The sequence below is a fragment of the Cryptomeria japonica genome, chromosome 11 (genome assembly GCF_030272615.1).
Source record: "Cryptomeria japonica chromosome 11, Sugi_1.0, whole genome shotgun sequence".
Lineage (NCBI taxonomy): Eukaryota > Viridiplantae > Streptophyta > Pinopsida > Cupressales > Cupressaceae > Cryptomeria > Cryptomeria japonica.
In genome coordinates this window covers 161,980,703-161,986,568 of record NC_081415.1, presented here as the reverse complement: position 1 = coordinate 161,986,568, position 5,866 = coordinate 161,980,703, and the positions used below count along the sequence as shown (strand labels likewise).

Here is a 5,866-nt window from a genome sequence, read left to right as displayed (position 1 = left end):
GGTCATTGTATTACATTAAAGGATGGCTAAGAAATATGAGAACTCATGTAAAATCCTATAATACAAAATAATATTACTCTCAGAACCAAGAAAATAAAATTATCTACAAGTGTATTAAGCTCCCACTGTAAAGAATGTAAGAACAAAACCGTGTGGAGTAAAGGAGACATCTTCACAAGGAAAATAAGATACCATATGTAGCTATGGTGATGAAAATAGCAAACATTTTAGGTAGGTGGTCAAGTTGTGCAATTTATCCTTGATCTTCAAGCCATCGCAGTGCCCCAATCCATACCTTTTCTTAATGACACTCTTATTGACATAAATTTATCTCCAAGTCAAATTAAAACCCAAGTTACCCTTCCTAGAATGTTCAAAATACTTAAAGATAAAGATAATGTATTATTTTATGCTATTTCCTTACAATTATTAAGCAACCTATTGGTTCTTCTATTGATCCAAAACTTGATGGCAATGCCCAAGAAAATCTTAAAACCTATCTAGGCAAATTAAGAGAAGAAATAAAATTAATTGTTCTAATTTACCAAAAGATTGATGTGGGCAAAGGCATGCTCTCTTTCCATGGCTTTCATGAGATGGTATCGTTTGAGACATATACTGTCAAAAAGTTCATGTGGTTTGTTTGTTATTTAAAATCTTGCATACATTTCTACCAAAACATTCTAGCCGTGATTTGTGAGTATCTATACACTGATCTGAAGCTCCCTTACTGAACACAAGTTATGCTGATGTTGTCGTAGGGCATGGAATTCAACTTTATACTAGTCAAATGCATTTGGATGAGAGATTTTATTTTACCAATAAATTGGTCACTGGCTTCTCGATTTTTTGCACATTCTTTTAAATTCCTTACTTAGGCCTATATTTTCATTTCACTAAAATCCTCGTATTATTGTGAGTATAGAAATACCAATTGAGTAGTTGTGACAAGTAGTTGAACTTCTTTCAAAGATAGAAAGAAGCTTAAAAATTGTAAAAATCAAATGTTTATTATGAAATTATAGGCAACATCTACAAATGAAGAAAGATTGGGTACCATTGTCATGAGGCTGGTCTTTCCCATATTATTTCCACTAATAATTCTCACAGTAATAGGATATTTATTTATATATTTAGAAACTATGAAGCTATGCATTTTGCTAGAGCATTACTACCTATTTTCAAATTTTATAATGTTAATTATGATCTAATTTATATTTTAAATTTTAATTTGTTTAGTGATATTAATGTAGTTTCAAGTGAATCATCTAAACAAATAAAAAATAGAACTTATTGTTGAAACTAAAATATATTAGACTGAGCAGGTTAGAAGTTAGAAAAGTTGAGCAAGGAGAAAGCTAGATTGCTTGGGGAATGAGCTCTGCTAGGGTTTGGTTGCTTTCTTGTTTCACAGTATTTCTTGTCCGAGTCTTGTCTTTCTCCTTGTCATACCATATTTATTGCATGAATTTAGGCCTTATTATGGTTTCAGCTAATCTTAACCCACTAGTTGATGATAATGTTGGTCTTTTGGCATTGGAAGATCATCACTCCTCCAAACAAGCGGCCTCACAAGTTTGTTTAGAAATTTTTTCACAAGGTATGATTTCTGGTACCCCTAATAGTGTTTTGCCATTGCAAGATTTTAATAGTGCACGTGACTAGCATGAAAAGTATACTTTGATGGGATATTTTGTGGGGAGTGTTCCTCCTGAAAGCATGTTGTGTGATTAGGTCACCAAAGCTTGAGCCCATCATGGGGTCTAGCTTGATAACGTCCAAAATCTCACAAAAAGGTTCTTTCTGTTTCATTTTTCCAACTCATCCCATGTTGAGGGCATCCTCAAGAATGGGCCTTGGTATGCCCAATCATCCTTTCTTAATTTTTTAATTAATCAATTACATTTATGGATGAAAGTATTCAAGAGGTTGAATATATATTTAATCATTTCTATGTACAAAAATAGTCATATGCATCGTTCAATTTATTCATTTTATACATTTAAGTATATGTATTTTACATCTTTCATGCTATATATTTAAGTTAGACTTTTTATTTAATTATCATTTATAATTAAAATTTAATAATATAACCATGACACAAAAACCAGGGATCACACTCAACCAACTCAACTCTTGTTGCACCCCAGACGACCTAGCTGACAAGACCAAAAGCATGTTGAGGCTATGATAGCTATCTCTGCTCCCACATCAGAGCAACAACAAGGAGGACACCTAGGATCTGAGAGCTATCTCCGGTTTACACCATCATAAGTCAATAGGGAAAGCTTAGCCCTGAGATCAGGAGGATTTGATGCCTAATACTTGCAACCCTGCATCACAAACGAGCACTTATACAAGTATGATATATACAATAAGTACACCCACATCGGTTGAGAGGAATCATTACATCACATTTCTCTCCTAAGAGTGTGATAAAACATCATCCCCTTGCAGCACTATCAGTAACATACACATAATACGTGAATCCATATCTCAATACAACTCAACTATCATAATCAATCATATCTTATAATCTAACTAAATTCGTTAATATATAGGTTAGTAATCATAAAATAGTATGCATCACCTAACATAACATAATCATAATCCATTATAACCTGAACATTAACATGGCTAAATGTAATAGAGTCTCATACAAATAAACCATCATAAAATGTAGGATCATCAAAACACACATAAAACCAAAGGATTCACCAAGAGTACATCTGAACTAATTAAATATATCATGCATAAACGTAACTTCAACAATTCTCCCATAACCTAGAATCAACATCATCAAAGTAATCATAAAAGTCCTACCAATGTCAAGGAGAACATTAGAGAGAGAGAGAGAGAGAGAGAGAGAGAGAGAGAGAGAGAGAACATTAAGAAAAAGAAACATTGGACATGTTGAGAAATGTTGATGTGAACTTGTAAGATCATTTTGTATTGTATGAAACCTATTGTTTATCTCATGATTCTTTGAGTGTGCATTTATTGTCACCATGATTAGAGAATAGAAATTTTTTAATGATAAATTTAGTATAGAATACTATATAAACTATGTGGAAAGTGATTAAAGGTATACTTATGTGAGTATGTTGATATATGAAACTAACTTGAATGTGAGGCTCATTTCACTAATGATAAGTTTCTTCAATATGTCTATGTCTATTCTTTTGGTCAATATGAGATACCAAATTATGATTTTGTACACCTTCGAGAGCTTATGCAATAATGTTACAAAATAATTAAACCTTCAAGTGATGGCATGAAATCACCAATTGAGAGTACAATCATACAATTATAGAGTGGGTATCAATTGATAATAAAGCAAGTAGATATTAAGAATGTTATTAATTATCTAGCTAGACCTAAAATTGTTGTTCTAGGTAATATAAATAAAGGAAAACAAAAAATGGACATTGAGATCAAAGATCACTATAATAAATCAAAAGATGGCTAAGAAAATGTGAGCACCTATGTAAAATCCTATAATACAAGAGAAGATTATTCTATGAATCAAGAATAATAAAATATATACAAGTGTAATGAGATCCCAAAGATAAGAAAGGAAGCACAAAACCATGTGGGGTATAGGAGACATCTTCACAAGGAAAAGAAGCTACTAATTGTAGCTATGCTGATGCAAATAGGAAACATTTCTAGGTAGGTGGTCGAGTTGTGCAATTTATCCTTGATCTTCAACCCATCAAAGCACCCCAATCCGCACCTTTCCCTAATAACACTCTTATTGACACAAATTTAGCTCCAAATCAAATCAAAATCCAAGTTACCCTTGTTAGAATTTTCAAAATACTTGAGCATAAGGATAATGTATTGCCTTATATTATTTTCCCATAATTAATAATAATTAATTTATTGATTCTTCCATTGATCCCAAATTTGATGGTAATGGCAAAAAAAAAACCTTTCAAACCTATCTAGGCTCATTATTAGAAGAAACAAAAACAATTGTTCTAAACTAGAGCCATGATGGATGTGGGTGAAGGTTGTGGAATTTCAGCATAATGAATTTGTTTAAAAATATTAAACTTATTTAACAAATCCATTTTTTGTAAGCTCTACATCCATGGCTTTCATAAGATGGTATCTTTTGAAACGTGTTCTATCAAAAAAGTTCAAGTTATTTGTTTGTTATTTAGCATAAATTTCTACCAAAACATTCCAACCATAATATCTAACAAAAAGACCCATTCCTGTAAACTTTAATGAGTATCAGAATGTTGTTCTAAAGCTTGCTTGCACAAGCTATGAGAATGTTGGCATAGAGCACAGTGCTTATATATATAAATGTCAAAAGGTTGTAGTTCTATTAGTTGAGCCTAAGTGTTGAGGACAATGGTATAATATAAAAATGTCATTCACTAATGTTTAAACTTAGAGGTGCGTTCAGATAAAGTTTTAATGACTTTGACAAATGTAAATCCTTTGCATGTGGGTGCTTAGTTAAAAGACAACTTCTGATTTAGCTGAATATTAACTTGTCTTGTTATAATCCATTATATATTAACTTGTCTTGTTATAATCCATTATATAGAAATAAAAATGCCAAATCTATATAATCAACTCAACTGTTTCGAAACAGAAGAACAATAAAAACAATAGATAAAGACTCTTACCCCATCAAAATTCCTAGACACCCCTATGATATATTCACTCCACTCTTGGACACCCCTATGATATATTCATTCCACTCCTAGCCCTTGCTAGTGGTCACTTTAGTAAGAACAAATAGAGACACCATCCAAGTCCATATTGTCTGAATAAAGTATAAACTTCCAGTGGCTTATTCTTATTCTAAAGAATAATCTTCCATGATGTGGCCTAAGGAACCCTGTGTGACGGTATTCATGATTGCGTAAGTTAGGGATTTTGTGATTGAAGATTTTCTTATGAGTGGACGGAGCAACCATTAACACCAAACGGAAATTCCAGCTGAAGTAATCCTCCTCAAAACCAGAAGATACAGTCATGCAATGAAGAATAAAAGTTATTTTTTTCTACTTGAGGCATCTCCCCATAATCAGAAGAAACACAGGTTATGCAATGAAATAGTATTTTTTGAATTTGATTAAATTCATAGGTGCTCAAATATATAACAATATGGTCCCGGCGGGGCTCGAACCCGCGACCTTCGGCTACCTCATTTAAAGGTGTTCGTCATAAGACCAACGCTCTAACCAACTGAGCTACGGGACCAATTCTGGCCAAATTTTTTGTTATTATATATCTGTTATATATACATTCACAGTTAAACCCATAGATTTAAATATGTTTCCATTAGTGTTTTATATTTTATGAGAGAAGACACAACCTCCTTCAAGGAATTCACGAAAGTTTGTCCATCAATACAAAAGGAATGTCTCTATTTTTTTTTACTCTATAACAAAAATCACCTGTAAATATTTTATCCTTATCTATAATTCTCGAGGAGCCAATGATAATTTTGCTGAAGTGTAATGCTCTTAGTTCCTTAATAACCAAATCAACACTAGAATATGTATTCTCCTATCTCAACTTTTGGAAATTTATGTACGAGATTTAAGACAATCAATAAGGATCCTAAAATGATATATACATATTTGTTACTCATTTAAATATACTAAATCTAAATGTTTAATTATTGTTTCCTTCTTCAATGTTCTCAAATGAGAGATAATTCAATGATGTATATGTATGCTAAATAACCGTTAATGAGTGTCTTAAAATACCAACATGTAACATCAAATTCTAAACAATATACTTAGTCATATCAAGGTGGGAAAACGAAAGGAACTAGTCAACAAAAAAAATGAGTTTTGATTTTAAGAAGGTTTGGACAAAGTTATTGAGTGCAAGG

The 5,866-nt window shown here is 32.0% G+C and overlaps 1 non-coding gene across 1 annotated transcript; it reads right to left on the bottom strand.

Annotated features, from left to right (window-relative positions):
• Window positions 1–5,131: 5,131 nt before the first annotated feature.
• TRNAI-UAU (transfer RNA isoleucine (anticodon UAU)) lies at window positions 5,132–5,226 on the bottom strand. Its single transcript has 2 exons — window positions 5,189–5,226; window positions 5,132–5,167 (listed from the first exon to the last, which is right to left on the bottom strand). It is a non-coding gene; the product is annotated as a tRNA-Ile (tRNA).
• Between the last annotated feature and the right edge of the window lie 640 nt (window positions 5,227–5,866).